The sequence below is a fragment of the Acomys minous genome (genome assembly GCF_964271855.1).
Source record: "Acomys minous genome assembly, chromosome: 5".
NCBI lineage: Eukaryota > Metazoa > Chordata > Mammalia > Rodentia > Muridae > Acomys > Acomys minous.
Window position 1 is genome coordinate 4,083,803 of NC_140494.1, and position 18,174 is coordinate 4,101,976.

Below are 18,174 nucleotides of genomic sequence, written 5' to 3' on the forward strand. Positions count from 1 at the left end.
TCTATCTGTCTATCTATCTATCTATCTATCTATCTACCTATCTATCTATCTATCCATCCATCATCTTGTATCTGTCTTACATGTATCTATTATTGGTCAATCTGTCTGTCGTAGAATTTATAATTTATATATAAAGTATACATTTAAAATTTATTGATTCACATAAAACATATTTTAAAATGTGAAAATTGATATTCATGTTTAGCATGTAGTCCTTATATAATGGGCACACTGTATGAGTTATATTTTAGAGAAAAATGCAGGTTTTTTTTCTTTACTGAAATTTCTATGGAAGAAGTTCAAACAGTGGTTAAAAAAATAAAGAGGAGAGAAAAATATAGTTTCTCTCTCCCTCCTCTCTCTCTGGTTAATTCTTATCTCGTTTATTACATCCAGACTGCAGTTTCTCTTCTCTCTTCACTTCCCAGTCCCTCCCCTCCCACAGATCCACTCCTCTTCTCTTTTCCCTCAAAGATATCAACTAAGTGTGGCATATGTTTGTTATCTGTCTATCTGTCTATCTGTCTATCTATCTATCTATCTATCTATCTATCTATCTCTCTATCATCTTCTCTATAATCTTTCTGTTCCTCTATCTATAACTGATCTGTTGTTTAATAAACATTTAATTGGTACAATTAATAAACAGTCTGTACTTATTACTAAAGTTTTACTGATTGTGATAAATTAGTACAGCATTTTATACTCTCCAATTGCCTCAATGTGTTTTTTAAATATACTACTTTTATTTCTGTACTCCCAAAAACATCATAATAATCCACATAGGTGAACATTTATGAAAAGCAGCTTCAGGCATTGATACCTGTGACTTAAGCATTTTTTCTTATATTTTCCTGATACTCAATGTCAACTTCCATCAACCTATGTAGATCTGTCTATAAGAACTGGGATCTGAGGACCAGAAAGAATTGGGCAGACTACAGTCTAATGCTATAGACAGCATTACTTCAGTATTGTTCTATTTCCACACATGAATGTAACAAAGAAAAGGATGATCCAAGGAAGGTTGTTTGAGCTGAAAAGACATGATAGAAATGTTCAGAAAGACATGTGACAAATGTCAGTAATCAAATACATATCCAGATTTGGGGCACACTAACCAGATTGGGTTCTACAGCTATGTTCTGATGCACAACAGGAATAAACATGTCTGATAAATTGAATGTAAATGCTTATCATAAACGGCACAACATTACATTCAAGAACAACCCAGAGAGCAAAATGCACTTGAGATAAAAAGACCCTCTGCTGTTTTCCCTGGGGCCTCTCTCACAGTTTCCCCAAAGCATGGATCACCCAGTATCATTCCTTTGACTGTGCTCTGACCCTCAAGGGGAAGAGATATGTTTTATATGTAAAGAAAGTCTATGAGAGACAATAGATACTACATCTTACTAATGACTTGTTTCAATCTCACGTCACTTATATGCTCTTAAAATTATTCATTCTTATTGTTAGTCTTGAGCTCTTCTTTTTTGATTCTCTCAGGACCCATTAACTGGTATAAAAGTAATATTGTTAGAAACATTTATTGCTATGTGTGAATCTTTAGTTTAGAACTTGTCAGCAGTAATTTTAAACAAGATTTTACTTTTTACATATTGAACTTTAAGTTCAAATTTAGGATTCCCTTTGCTTTTGCTGTCATTCAACCAGATGGAGGACATTTTCCCTCTGAATTACAGTGGGCACATTCTCCTGAAGCTCTTGTTTCCTTTTGGCATAGATTATTTCTTTCTTGTGTTCTTCCCCAATGATGAATATTCTGCTCATTTGACTTGTTCACAGTCTATAGTATTGACCGTGGTCATTTTTTATTCCTTGTTATTATATTCTTATTCTCCAGCTGAAATCGAACTTTAAATGACTTCCCTTAAATAGGCATAAACATGGATTTTTCTGGCACCCTCTGTGTAACATCATTGAGCATCCTCTCTGGAAGCTGTTGATCAATATTTTACTCATTTACCATTCCATGTCTTTTGTTAAATTCATCAGTTAATAACATCTGGGGCATGGGTCAGTTAGTCCTAAGAGACAGTCAGGGTTTTTATTGCTAACTGATCTATTTGCACAGGGATGGTTTGCATTCATGAAGCCCTGAAATGCCTTGATGTCTTATAAGAAATGGTGTTGATGGTCCACATTTGCTATTGTCTCTCAAGGTAGGATGATGAGATATTGAAATAAAACAAACTTTTAGTGCTATGGATCTGGAATGTTAACCTAAGAATTTTTTTTTTTGGACAGATTCACCAGACATTCAGATGTTCTGCCTACTATCAATTTTAGAGCAATGAAAAATTTCAAGAATTGAATTTAATATTAATAACCTCAATGAATTGATTGACTAAGAGCTTAAGGCCAGTGAGATGGGTTAGAAGGAAAAGGTACTTGTCATTCAAGCTGGATGCAGTCCTGAACACGTGAGGTCAACCCACAGGGCACACAGAAAAGTGGAGGAAGAGGATTTATGTAAAAAAGCTCTCCTCTGATCTGAACAAGCATGCTGTAGAATGTGTAAACACACACACACACACAAACACACACATGAGTGCACACACACACAACAAACACAACACACAAACACACACACAAACACACATGTGCGCACACACACGCAAACACAACACACAAACACACACAAACACAAACATACACGCACAAACACATACACACACAAACACACATGTGCATGTGCACACACACACTAATAATAAACAAAATAAAATTAAAATGAATAGAAGTTGATACATGAACAACAAACAGCAATAAAAGTAGAAAGAATTAGCAAAATAAAGGAAGCTGTGTTGAAATCAGTTACCAGCTCAATGACAAACCATAAAGGATACTTATATTTCCACAGATCTCAAAAATTTTAAAGATTGTTCTATTATAGAAAAAAACTTGCTTCCAAAGATTAAGATGAGGTTCCCAGCTTATCAGTAGTGTCAAGAGAAGTCTATTCTCTTTTAGGTTCACAATCTACTTGTTGAACATTAACTTGTTACATATAAATTGGCCTTCAGAAACCTTTCAGTATTGTTTGTTTCCTGATGTTGACCCACTAAATTCCTGTTCATTGTTTATGTAGTTAGTTTTGGCTACCCGTCACCTCCCTGACTGAACAGTAGGTATCTAGGTGAAATTATCCTGCTACCCTGAAAAGGAAATGACCAACATGAAAACAAGACAAATGTTTACTTTCTGTTACAGATTTTTAAAACCCTCCATTTTTAATTTTTTAAAATCAATATAGGATATGTGATAGGATCATCTTATGAATCTATTTGTCTGTATTAGCTATACAATAAATAAGCCAGAATCAAAAGTGACCCTCTTTTCAATCATGCCATCTTTTTTCCTAGTGGGGAGATGTTTTTGCACATTTATAATTTCAGTGAACTGCTGTTAATTAATTGAATAAATTTTAATGCAAAATTAATCCATCGGATCATTACTCAGGTGATTATGTACTTTGGGTTATACAGATGCAATTTGCATGTTATTAAAATAATCAGAAGGACTTTAGTATTAAAAGTAAGATAACATTTAATTTTAGCTCATTGAAATAATTTAGGCTGGAAAAGCAAAATGAAGGAGGTAATTTTATGACCTTTAGAGAGGTGACGGCATATGGATCCTGCAAACTTTTTGCTTGAACTTTGCTAGAGAACCCAGTAAGATGTGCAAGAAATCGTGGTCCTTTTCAGTTGCTCACAAAGCTCTGCACGGACAGCCATGCTGAATCTTCCCTTTTCTCAAACCGTCTTCCTACGTAATGCCTCACCTTTTAGACCTTATGGTCTAGACATAATTGAAGGAAGCCAGACACATTCTGCTATTAGCATGATGTCTTGATCATTTGGGTAGCAAGAATGAAAAGGACCCTTGCAGTTAGCAGAGCTGGGTGTTTTCCAGTGTCTTTCATGAAGGGGAACTTTATCAGGACATTGATTACATTCAGACATCCCTCAGAAATGACGTGTCTGTTTGGTCACAGATGAGAGAGACAATATAGAACAGGTATGACGTGCAGCCTATCTTGGGTTAGTACAGAAGTGGCAATCACAGGAGGATGTGCATCCACTGATTGGTTTTGCTGATGACCAAGTCCAATGACATAATGAGGAGACAATATGAAGGACGAGGCTCGGAGGAGAAGGTGGGACCAGAGACATAGGGCATCGGGATGGCTTGTGAGCCCGGGCTTTGTGGTTGGGTAGAAACAGTATGGGGTTTGCATTAGAGCTCCAAAAGCTGGCAGGATGAAGAACAGACATGATGAAAGACAGAGGATGTTGTCCGAGCACTGGACTGCATCTGGGCCCCTGCAGATGGAGGTATGGCATCTTACAGTAGGATTAATGGTGCCCTCTATGTGCACATTCCTCACTGATTCCTCTAGAGTACCTCCACAGTGACACAGTGGTTTGGAATTCTCATCATCATGAGCCTAGTTATATGTCCTGAGACATGTTGAAAATGGATATATGATAAGCAACAAGGTTCTTTCAGATTTCCTATTACATAGAAATAAACACCTTTTCCTGTTAAAACATGTAACACTTTGTCTATTACTGTTTACTTGTGTGTAATTTTACAGACACTGTTAAGTTTTATACTTCTGGCATAGCTGATAGTTTCCTTCCTTACCCACTTTAGAAAGAATTATCAACTGTGTCAACAATTGCCCATCCGTGTTTTTTTCTTGCATGGTTTTATTGAAATATTTGCCTATAAATGTCCAGGACTTATAAAGCACTTGTAAGCAGATATTTTCTCCTTAAATCACACCTAAGTGTGTTCTCAATATATTTCAAGAGAAATTGATGTAATCGAACTAAAAAAAATAGAATTTAATGTTGTTTTAAAGTACAATAAGTGTTTACTACTATCTAAATCTTTATTACCAATTTTGTAAACAAGAAAATGTCAATAGCCCGACACCGGAAGCAGGCACGATTAGCACAGTAACCCAGTCATTACAGCGGAAACCTCGAGGCTACGCAAGCTAGCTGCTATGCATCACTGTACTCTGTCTTCCTGTCTTGCTCACAGAGAATAGACTAAAAGAAGCTGCAAGTTCCAGAAAGACTACAATTCCCATCCAGCCCCACGATTCTTGGGCCGACCTAGAACTCTTCGACTCTAACTACCAACTGCTTCAACTTCCTGAATATCTGGGACTACAGCCTCAGCCCCACATCATGGAACCACAAGTTACTCTAAATGTGACTTTTAAAAATGAAACCCAAAGCTCTCTGGTTTCGGATCCAGAAAATACAACTTGAACTGATGTTGGAGCTATGGTAAAAGTTTCATTTGATCTGAATACTATCCAAATAAAATCCCTGGATGTGGAAAATGAAGAGATATCCATCAATAGTCAAGGAGAATACGAAGAAGCACTTAAGATGGCTAATATTAAGCAAGAAAACCAGCTACAGATGCAAGTCCATGAAGGGTGCCATGTTATAGATGAAACATTCCCCCAAATTGTAGTAGAAAAACCAGCAGCTACCAGGACAGGGAAGAAGCCACTTGCACATTATTCATCACTGGTGAGAGTCTTGGGATCAGACATGAAGACCACAGAGGAGCCCGCAGCACAGCCATGTTCACTTGCTCCTTGTGGCACGGACCAGCCTCAAGATAAGCCCGCAGACTGGTTTACAAGCTACCTGGAGACGGTCAGAGGACAAGTGGTTAAGGAAACGGTTGAGAAGCTTGAGCAGAGGCTGCGGGAAAGGCTTGTCCTCCAGAACAAGCCACCCTTGACTTCCTCTACCTCAGGAGTCTCAAGGCCTGTTTCTGAGGAAACACTGTTTTTGCCAGAGAACTAGTTCAGCTGGCATATTGCTTGCAGCCACTGCCAAAAGAGGATCGTCGGTGTGCATTACCGGTGTAGCCTGTGCCCGTTCCACAACATTTGTGAAGATTGTAAACCTGGCCCGTACGCCTGTGGCACTACCCACGTCCTGCTAAAGTTGCGGAGACCTGTTGTGATTTCCTCCGAGTCATTTTCCCACTCGAGGTGTTTCACCCCTCGCCTGCCTGCTGCTCTAGAACAAGTCAGGCTCCAAAAACTAGTGGATAAGAATTTTGTGAAAGCAGAAAAGCAAAGGTTGTGTGCTGAGAAGAAACAGCGGAAAGCAGAGGTCAAGCAGCATAAAAGGCAGCTTAAACTCCACAGGAGGATTCATTTGTGGAATTTGATCCATCGTCTCCAGAGTCCCAAGTCCTCTTTGGGCCGGCCAGAGAGCTTTCTGCCGTTCAACACCCTGATGCTTCCTTTGCAGCCCTGTGCCCCAGTTATGCTGATGCTCAGCGCAGCATTTGTGGATGAAAATTTGCCCGATGGGACTAATCTTCAGTCAGGAACTAAGTTTATCAAACACTGGAGGATGAAAAACACAGGGAATGGGAAGTTGAATACAGACACAAAGCTCAAGTTCATGTGGGGAAACTTGACTTTGGCTTCTACAAAGAAGGGTGTCTTAATTCCCTGTTTGAAGGCTGGCCATGTGGGCCTTGTGTCTGTGGAGTTCATCGCTCCAACCATGGAGGGGACATACACTTTGCATTGGCTCCTTTCTCACAAAGGCCAGCAGTTTGGGCCTCGGGTGTGGTGCTGTATCATAGTGGATCCTTTCCGTCCTCTGAGAGCCCTGACAACGTTGAAACGGTTGTGATCAGCTCAAGCAAAGCTGATGATCTCACCCGTGAGCAAGAGGAAGCTTTTCTTCCTGCTGAAGAAGAGATTCCACTGGGTGAAGTGACAAAGCAGACAGAAAGGACCAGGACCAGCACCCCAACGAAGACACAAAATGTTGCCAGTGAGAGGGAATTCTACATTGCACCCGTGGACCTTCTGACTGCCCAGAACCTGCTATCCTTTAGCTGCTGGGTATAAACGTTGTACAAGAGTTAGAGAGAGTGCCCCACAGCACCCCTCTGGATATGACTCCGTGCATGTCTTCTCTGCCACATCATAGTCCTTTAATAGTGAAGGGGCATGATTTAAAGCACCTCCTGATGCCACCATATCAGCAAAGAGTAAGGCCGCGGCCACTGCTTCAGTGGAAGAAACAGAGGATGATCTGAGCGGAACGCAGTTTGTGTGTGAGACTGTAATGCAACCCCTTACCTTGGATTCTGCTCCAGACCGCAACCCACCTTGCAGGCAGCGGTCCCCACAGAGTGATTTACAGCTACATTCCACAGAGGGATAGCATCCAGTTGAGCTACCTGGACTCTGCAGAAAGGATTCTTCCTTGAAGTTTGCCTTGCCTGAAGAAGGACCACTTGGAGATAAGAGGGAGGAGTTTGTCCACGTTGCTGAGGATGAGGAGGAAGAAGAGGAACTCCAGAATGAAGTTCAAAGTCAGTCTTCTGCTTCCTCTGAGGATTACATCATCATCCGCCTGAGTGCTTTGACACCAGCTACCCCCTGGGGTGAGGGGCTGAAGGCAAGCCTGGGGTTGAGGCTGATCAGGAACCAACCACCAAAGCTGGAGAGACTCCTAGGAGGGGAGAGTCAGCCCTAAGAGCAGAGCATTAGTGACATCCTCACGACCTCACAGACTCTGGACATAGTGCCCTTCATCCCTGAGGTGGTAGGACTTCCACCAGCAGTGTCTGGGAGCTCCCCTTGTGTTCAGTTTGGGTCCCCAGGAGTGGATTCACTAGTTACCATCCAAGAAGTTCCTTCAGTCCCTGAGGAGAGCCCCGAGGCTCATCAGGACTCATGAGCAGCAGACAGAGGAGCTGTGACCACTCACGGCACCACAGTGGGAGCAGCATTGCTGGAGGACTGGGGAAGGGGGCTTTGTCTGTTGCTGCCTCTGCCTTCAAAGCCTTATTTTCTAGGCCACCGGTCTGTGCACAGCCCATCACTTCTGAAGATCAGACAGCAGCCATGATGGCCCACCTCTTTGAAATGGGATCCTGTGACAGGCAGCTGAACCTCAGGCTGCTGAGAAAACACAATTACCATATGCTGCAGGTTGTGACAGAGCTCCTTCAAGTCAACAACAGTGATTGGAACAACCTCCGCTACTGAGGACTGATCTTGTATTAAATAACTGCCTGCACTAAGAGATGATCTCTTCTGTCATGGAGGTGTGGGTGGAAACCCTTGCTTGCTTTCCAGTCCGATGAATGTATGTCGAGCATCACTGAATAGTCAAAACAAAACCTGTTGCAGTATTTTTGGAGCAAATCAAAGGCCAGAACTTAAACTTTCACTTTAGAAATGGCATGAATGGTGGGCACAGTTTTCAACTGACATCGACAGAACTCTGTCCCCTGCAGTCTGTGGAAGTGTGTGACTTGGACTTCCGGTAGATCGCTTTTCCTTCTGCTTATACTGAAGTTGAGTAGTTACCTTTGGTTCATGTGGATGTTTTAATGGGCTGTTAAATGTTAGTTTGGTGTTTTGTTTTTTAAACATTAACCTTGAATGTTTTCAAGAGTTATCCTCCTAATTTCTATAACCAACCCCAAGCTTCATAGCTTCGTGACCTTAAAGGACAGCAGATCAAGAAAGTCATTTCCCTTCAAGAATTAATAAGTACCACTTTGCTTTCAGAGGACCCCAGAGGTACAGCTGCGTATTCATGTGGCAGGAGCCTGCAAGCACTGACAAGCATGCTAGTTAGCCCACCAGCACCTACTGAACAGTGTCTGTTGAAGTAATTTTGCATAAAGTTTTATTTAAGGAAAAATCCTAGGTAGGGTGAGATATTCTGAGAATCCTGTAGAGAATGAAAAAACCTGCCTGTTAGATAAAGGGAAAGGGAAATTTAACAGTTGCCCTTTTTCTGACTGTCACAGCAGATCTTAGAGAGGTAAGGTATGTGCAGAGATTCATCTCAGTAAGGTTCCGGTATGGGGGAGGGGCCACAGCAATGCTGGTGACTTCTCAAACGTTTGTGATCCCCTTCTGGGGTGTCCAGCCCTAGAGAGCAGGAAGTAGTGGTTGGGGGCTAACCCACCGAAAGGTTAGTTTACCCTTAGGATAAAAGGGAAGAAGCTTGCTTTCAGAGTTCTAGTGTATAAAAGTGAGATTTGGGTACAGGTGGTGCTGAAGAGGAAACGAAACACTAAAGACTTTATTCATGGTAAGAGTTTCAGAGAAGGAATCTGGGCCCCCACTTAAAGTGGAAGGGTAGTTAAAATAGTATTAGTTGGTATTTATAATAAATGGAAATTTTAATTATTCATAGTCTGTTTACTTACACTCTAACTCTTAAATGCTTCTAAATAAACTATAATTCAAACTGCAAAAAAAAGAGAAAGAAAATGTCAATATCATTTTCACAATGCATTAATAATAGTAACCACTGGGAAAATATTTTTTAAAGAGTTAACACTGAATGACTTTGATAATTTCATGTAAAAATAAAATCTTACAGTTTTCTAATATCTGAACAAATACAACTCTAAAAATTTTAAGGAAAAAATGTCAAGCTCCATTTCTTTATTGTATGTGATGACCAGGTGAAGACTGTCATAGATAGGTGAAATTAAAGTCACCAAATTCTGATTAAACTGTCTCTACTATAAAGACAGGAACAATGAAGATATGCTGATTTATCTGCAAAATATATCCTTTTTTGCAACACTGAAATTTGAACTCAGGGCCTTGTACTTGCTGGGGTAGTGCTCTATCATTAAACTAGAACCTCGGCCCTAAAATTTCTTTGTCAGATCACACATTATTGTTCTATTTTATAATGTTGCTGTGCTGGGTAGTTTTATGTCAACTAAACTCAAGCTAAAGTTGTCTTATAGGAGGGAACCTTAGTCAAGAAAATGCTTGCATAAGATGGGGTTGTAGGCAGTCATAGCAGGTGTTTTCTTAATAATGGTTGATGAGGGAGAACACAGCTCATTGTGGGTGGCGTCAGCCCTTGGCAAGTGGCCCTGGGTCCTCTGAGAAAGCAGGTTGAGCAAGCCATGAGTGAGCAAGCCAGCGAAGCAGCATCCTTCCATGGCCTCCTTATCAGCGCATGCCTCTAGGTCCACGCCCTCTTTCAGTTCCTGTCCTGGTTTCCTTCAGTGATGGACTACAATGTGGACATGTAAGCCAAATAAATCCTTTCCTCCCCGACTTGCTTTTTTGTAAAGGTACTTTATTGTGGCAATGGAAGCCAAGACTAAGATGACTCTGGGTTTGGGCAGATGTAAGCCCCTAAGCTACCTAGATACCTCACAGCCCCGCATCCCATGCCAATTGCTATAATTATTCCCATCTGGGCTACTTTCCACCCATGATTTCTACAACTGCTTGGACATTCTTTTCATCTGGACTGCTTCTCTCCATCACCAGTCCTCAGCGCTGTCTCCTCCCAGCCACGTGGTCGTTCTTCTTCACCCTAACCCATGGAGACTCCCTTCCTTCTCCTCTCCTGTCCCTCTCTCCTGCCCCCCTCCCAGGATCTTTCTGCCCTCCAACCCCAGGAGCCTTAACTCCGCTTGTCTCATTTCTGCCACGCCCGTGTATGTAGGCAACTTTATATTTAGCCACTCAGGGATAACTTGGGAGCAAAGTTCACAAATGTCACTTCGGGTATGTGATAGTCTGCCTGTAAAAGACAGCAAGCCAACCCCAGGGAGTAAAACAGTTAACAATTAAATACAAAGCACCAGACCATGCTGTAACATGGTGCATGTTCTTTCAGTTCCTAGTTAGCATCCGTGTGCTTACGGCAGTGGTGTATAGTCACTCATGTGTTCCTCCACTAGCGTTAAGAGTTTTATAATAAAGGAATCTTAAGACTTGGGATGAAGCTCAATTGATAGAGTGTTTGTCTAACAGGCATGAAACCCTAACTTTGATCTCTAGCATTACATAAAACTGAGCACGGTAGTGGTGCATGGCTTTAATGGCAGCACCCAGAAGACGGAGGCAGGAGAATCAGGAATATAGATCAAATTAGCCTACGTGGCATATCCAAGGCCTGCCTGGGCTACATGAGATTGCCCTCTTAAATGGAATAACAAGGCAGCTTATTCATTTTTATATTTTTAGAACCTGTCAGTGAAACTGTCAGTCTTCTCAAAAGATGAATAAAAATTGAATGCAAGCCAGTTTGGAAGGAAGACAGTACTTGTGGACTATTGAAGATGATTGTGCATGTGCTCTGAAATCAGATTAGTACACAAATTAAAAATCAAGAATGCTTACTTGTAGCTATTAAGAGTTAAATGATTTCCTGCAGTAAGTGTTTTATACTCTTCTGTAGGACTCGGTGCTGTTGTTAAAAGCACTTGCTGTCCTTGTAATGTTCTCGGATGCAGTGAGCATGGGTGGTGGACATGGATGGTAGCCATAATATATTTATGTTTCCTGTATAGGCCTAAATGACCAAAGTAGGGACAAGAGGTCAATGAAATTATATCTATCTATCTATCTATCTATCTATCTATCTATCTATCTATATCTATATCTATAGATAGATAGATAGATATAGATGTTGAGTGGAACAAAAGCCACTGCCATGTCAGACCCACAGAAGATCCTTAGTGAATTTCTTCTATCCTTATTCCTTTTACCTAGCTGAAGAGAGGAAAACTGCTAACTGGGAATGTGCTGTCTCTTGTTGTTAGCAGAGCTCAGGATACATCACGAAAAGGAGATATGCTAAGACTTCAAACAAAATAGGAAAACCCAGAGCACAGACATTGCATTCAGATTATTTTGCACTCATTACAGTAAACTAAGGACAATAGTCAGGAGCCATATGCAGTGGATAACAGGCAACTTTAGTAAATATTTCTTGAGCACCTATTATATGAGACCTCCTGAACAATGTCAATTGCAATATAGCTTATAACCAACTAGGCATTCATAGACCTTTGCAAGTAAATTTGGGAACATTTCATCTAATAGAGTATTCAGGATGGCAAAGAGCCTCTGCACCATACATGCTATAATTAGAGTATAGCTATTCTCTAGCTGAAAAGTAATTGTTGGCAGGTGCACATATCAAAGCCCATGCCAAACTGCATAATTTTGAAGAATTATTATTCTCGTTATCACGACTTCCCTCAGCAATTCTAGCTGTCAAGTTTTGCTGAGTGATTATACAAAAATAGATAATAATATAGACTGTGTTCAACTGTGCCTTGTGGTAATTGCATTGTCACATTAAACTATTAAAAGTACTGAGTTATTATTTTCACATTTTCTTGGACATACAAAAGATAAACATCACAGATCTTAGAGAGAGGCAAGCTAAGCTGTTACAACATGAGTTTCTGTGACATACTGGGTTTATCTGTAAGTTAGACAGACCTATTATGTATTTCCACTCACAGCATACCAAATAAAATATGAGGACATATATGTTTCTGGAATTCTGAATAATAATAATAATAATAATAATAATAATAATAATAATAATAATAATAATAATATGATGATGATGATGATGATGATGATGATGAGGTGATGCTATTTTAAAGTATGATAAATGCATTTGGGCTTATAAAACAAGAAAAGTTGAAGATCATATTTTTTAAAAAAAGCACTTTTGGAAGCCAAGGGCATGGCTTAGTGGGTGAAAGCACTCGTTATACTAGCACTATGAAATATATTTGAATCCCTACAGCCCAGGTAAAAGCTGAGTAACATGAACATCTAATCTCAGTGTAGAGAGAGGAGACTCCTCAAAAGGATGTTAGTCTGGCATACACAATGAAATAAAACAACAAAAAGACCCTGTCTCAACCAAGGTAAATGCAAGGACACCAGAGGTTTTCCTCCTTTACACATACCCCCTAACATACATGTACATGGTCACAATCACATTTTATAATATATATATTTTTTCATATGTAAACTTCATTTTACAAGTTCTGAAGAAAATATGCTGCATCAAATATGTAACAACAAATGATTCTTTCAAAACGTAACTTATTTGACTTATATATAGTTAAATTTTATTAGAAATTATTTAAATATAGCTGATGGACTAGGTTGCAGAAACATTTTCCTAATATCTATTTAAAAGCCTCCTTATTCACATTTTCTTTTTTGTTGTTTACTTGTCTCTCTGTCTTACATATTTCTTCATAAAAATTTCCAATTGTGTTGTATTTATCGCTAAACATTCATGTGTCTTTAAGTTGTTTGCATGTCTGCCTATGCATTTTTATGTGTGGTTCATGAACTGACTCTTTGTGTGTATATGGGTATGTGACAGAAATGTGCGGCATGAAGAGAGTGTGTACATGAAATATTATCCTGTGCTGGGGACATGGTGATGCTGACTACAAAATATTTTACTTTTTTGCTGTTATTTTTTCTTTTTTTATTATTTTTCTCTTTTACAAAATAAATTTATATTATTACAAATATATACAATAAATACATAAGGCAATAAAACCATGAAACAGGAATTATGTAAGTGTTTACATTGATAGTGTTTTGGCTATTTGTATTTGGCAACCCTGAAGAAAACGTCTTTCCTGTTCTAGTGAGTCTAAAATTCTGAATGTAAATCAGTATCTATCATATCTCATCATTACCAACTTAAAACTTCTATCTAGACCTAAAAACATCTTAACTTCTAAATGACTAAGCTTAATTGTAAAAGTAAACTATCTGGTCTTCAATCTCATCAGAGACTTGAGGAGGAATAAAATTAATTAACTGAATAAACTGGAAGTTCAGTTTAGCAGCTTCCAAAATGAAAAAAATAAGAGATGGTTTTCTGCCTGAATAGTCACCCAGAACTCTTTATAACACCGGAGAAGCTTGGATGCAGGGGTAAACAAATGCTCAATAGTTACTGCCTCACATATACGTCTGTCAAATACTTCATTGTTTAACAAGTTTGCTTCAGGCTAGTTTCTTTATAGCTGTTCTCTGTACTTGGAGTGCTGCGTTTTAGCTGAAAGAGAGGCTAGAGATCTACTTCTTTACAAGTCATTAACTGATGCTGAGAGGTGGCTCAGTGGTTAAGAGCATGGGCTACATCACCTGTCGAATCCATCTAGATAGTGCTGTGATGCTCGGTGTTACCTTGAGTGACCTGCACAAATGGTCCACTCTGAAGGAATATGCTTCCTTCCTCCAGATGTGATACCACGTTCCTCAAGCATATTCAAGTCCTGAATTCATTATTAAAGAATTGGGAACATACCCTGATGTTCCTTGATAGACTGCTTAGTCTTCATGGATAGCCCCCTCACACTCCTTCTTGCTCTCCAGTATTTGACATACCACAGTGCTATCTGTTTCAAGTTAGAAGCACGGGGCACCTCTGAATTTTTCTCGCTCACTTACATAGCTAGTGCCAGGATGAAGGCTTACAATGCTTAACCAGAGTGTGTGTACTAGCTTTCTCCTTGCGGTTTGGTATGTGTAAAGCATGGCGGCCAGAAGGTGTGCATGCTCCTGTGATCAAGGGGGAAGTTTCCGTTGTGCTTTATGACCCATCTTCAAAAGATACATGGAGTGGTTTCTGAACAATACTTGTATTCTGTCAAATATAAAAGTGATAGCCTGTGCAAACTCTAGGAGGGAACCACCTTTGATAAGAAGGCAAAACAGCGTCATTGTAGAATATGGATGGAGAAAGCTCTCATTATCTTTGAGGCAAGATGTAGCCCAAAGTGATTATGACAAATATACTGCACCTCTGGCCAGAATAATGTCATTTCCAAGTTCACATATTAAATTGTAGCCTCCTGTAACTTAGGACACTGTGACTTCAAAAAGGTGACTTCATGAGTTTAAGAATATGCTAATTATGACTGGCAACCACACATCCTTTTAAAAGATTACAACAGACCTATAAGAGACATGAGACTAGACACAGACAAAGGTACATCCCCAGGGTACATCGTAGAAGCAGCCATTTATATGCTGAGAAGGTATTCAGAGGAAGCCAACATGGCCTCGCACCTTGATTTTTGACTTGAGAACTGTGGGGGGAATATATTTATGTTGTTTAAGCTTCACAGTCTGTGGCATTTTGGTATAGCAACCCTTGCGATTTCTTCTTCCTTTATTACAGAAAGTTATACAAAATGTTACACGAGACTTTTCTTCCCTAGCCTAAGCATGTGCAGTATTCATTGTGGTACTATGGGGAATACTAACTTAGAAACAGCTGTTGAGCTTTGCATATGGCCCAGATCTACCTGTTTTGTGACTGCTTAAATGAAGGATGTCTCGCCAGGATTCAGAGAAAGACACATTGGCAGCAATATGGTAAAACATTCCTTTTAATATCTAGAATGTGATTCTGCTTACAGTATAAAATACACTTGTTGATTATTTGAAAGTATATTTGTATGCCAGCCTAAATACTAACATATTTTTCTGGAAACAAAAGGAAGGGAACCATATGTCTAAATGTTCCAGAAATTGTTTCTTTTCAACTGGCCCATCTTGAGCAACATATGTGTAATTAATCTTTATTAACTGAGAACCAGGAAGCAACAACATTTTTGTTCTTTCACATTTTGGTGTTTTATGAAGAGCCAATTATTTTGTCATAATTTATTTCTTTTGGTGTTAGAAATAGTCCTTTACAGAAATAACATGCTTAAACCAATGCTTACTACTTGGTTTAACATGAGATATCTAGTCACTGTGTTTTGAAAAAAACAAGAAAATGTTAGAAATTCAACAATTATCAATCAAGTACCCTGCAAATAGTTTAATTCACACACACACACACACACACACACACACACACACACACACACTAGTAGTTAAGGACAATTTTTAGGTAACCACATAATGCCAAGAATCCTAATGTAGAATATGCCTTTATAAACCGAGAAGCACGGACACACAGTTTTGAAATTTTAAGTTAAAGTTATTTTTCTTGATATGCTTTCCCAAGGATGTCTGTCAATTAATTTTAATTAGTATTGATATTCTTAATTTTAAAGTGCCTTAATTGGTTTAAATCCCCTTAAAAATAACATCTTTGGCTGTGTAATCAGGGTTTACTTTGAACACCCACTTTTGCCTTCTGGCTGCCAAAAATCTTTTGAAGTATGGAGCATCTTATTTTAAAAACAGAAAATGACAACTAACCTAGTAAACAAAGAAGAGTGACATGCACAGTTATGGTGCATGTATGTGTAAATATGGCAATGCTTGCAGGAAACGATGCGTTGGAAAGCACACACAAGGACTTTCAGCTGTTTCTGGGACTTGCCTCTGCAGCTGGGAACTGGGAGCGTGAAGAGGCCACATTCAGCTCTCTGTGTTTTTACTTGGTCGCCAGTGAGGAGGTGTATGTGCATATTGATGTTGCAGTTATGAGCAATAAATACACAGGCGATGATGCGCAAAGCAGTTTTGATACACAACCTTAGAACTCTTTGATTCCCCTGTGAGATATGAGGGCTTCAGGAGACAGAGTTGTGAAATGTAATATCCTTGTGTCTTGTTTGACCAAATCAAGCTATCAAGGTAGTTATGACTCTCTAGTATCCATATAAGCCTTTCTAGTTGCAAGGAAGACTTTTTCAGATATTGCGCTCTCTCTCTCTCTCTCTCTCTCTCTCTCTCTCTCTCTCTCTCTCTCTCTCCCTCCCTCCCTCCATCCATCCATCCCTTCCTCCTCCCTTGCCCACCTTTGTGTATGTGTGTGTGTGTGTGTCTGTCTGTGTCTTGGCAGGTCTATGTGAGACATTAAATGTCAAAGATTAGAGAGTTTCTTTAATTTTATATTTATTTTTAAATATTTTACATATGTAATTATTATTATTATTATCTATATGTACAATAAACTACCTACAGCAAGAAGAACCATGAAACAATAACATTTATAGTGTTTGGCTATTTGTATTTGGCAGCCTTAAAGAAAACGTCTTTCCTAACTTGATGAGTCTAAAATTCTGAACGTAAATCAATATCTATCATATCTCATCATTATCAACTTAAAACATCTATCTAGACCTAAAAACATCTTAACTCCTAAACAATTAAGCTTAATTGTAAAAACAAAACTATCTGGTCTTCAACCCCATCAGAGACTTGAGAAGCAATAAATTTGTTTACTTGAGTATACAGGGAGTACAGGTTAGCAGCTACTCAAATGAGAAGATGACAGAGACAGCTTTCTACCTGAATAGTCACCCAAAACTCTCTGTAACATTGCAGAAGCATCTTTAGCCTTCTGGACCAATATATCTGACAGACATATTTGTGACTCAGAACTATTGAGGACTTGCTTATCCTGTCTTGGCAGAGTTTGGCCGTTGACTCTGCCTGCATCCACGCTTGCCCATTTTTAGGCAGAATTCTGTCTGGTAGAAACTAGAACACTTTTCCCATGGCTGGTTTGCCACATGTGAAGCCATCTCCATAAGGAGGTTCTTTGATGCTCATTTTATTTGAGGTAGGCTGGGTGTTGCCAGGAGTTAACCTGTCTCATTGTAAATCTATCTTCGAAATAATAAAAACATATTTAAATGCCACATTCTGTATGTCACTGAGGTTTCTGAAGACCTTATCTAAGTATTTTACCTTATCTTTCTATATAATCATGTCTATATGTTACACCTAGGATGTCTATTCTTGTGATAAAAATAGACTAGTAATTGACATGATTTGATGAGATAACAATTAAATTGTTCTTATAATTGATTGTTTAAAATATAGCCATACAAACTATCGAACCATTCATCACAGAGGCTTAGAAAAAAAATGAGTAATAGTCCTTCAGTGACTGGCTGATGTCTACGTTGGTTTAAATGCAGCCCACACATAATAGTGCAGAGTCACCATTCTCCAACACTATCTAGTCTATGAAAGTCAATTCTTATGGCTTGGATTAGCCACAGACAGAGTTGACTCTTACTATTATACATTTTAAATGTTACAGTTGTATTATGTTGAAGGCATGTTCAGATGACATCTATGAAGATGTTATGGGAACTATGAATCCTCCTCATGTGCAAACACTCAGGTTTTTTTTTTGTTGTTGTTGTTGTTTTTTTTTTTTTTTTTTTTACTGTGTAGTTTTGTGAGGAGATAAAAAGATACTGATTCTTAAACAGTTATATGTTATGTAAAATGTTTGCCTGGTTATTAGAAGGCTGTGTTTTGCATGTTCCTAAAGGAAAATGATCATATGGAGTTAATATTTGTGTGTACATTTGAGGAGTAACAAA

At 39.1% G+C, this 18,174-nt stretch overlaps 1 pseudogene across 1 annotated transcript in view; it reads left to right on the plus strand.

Annotated features, from left to right (window-relative positions):
- The window catches only part of LOC311598535 (next to BRCA1 gene 1 protein-like), a 56,833-nt pseudogene extending 47,522 nt beyond the window's left edge, over positions 1-9,311 (plus strand). The window contains exons 3-4 of the transcript XR_014783626.1: positions 2,099-2,186; positions 4,951-9,311. The product of XR_014783626.1 is annotated as a next to BRCA1 gene 1 protein-like (transcript). The remainder of the gene's footprint in view (positions 1-2,098; positions 2,187-4,950) is intronic.
- The last annotated feature ends 8,863 nt before the right edge of the window (positions 9,312-18,174 follow it).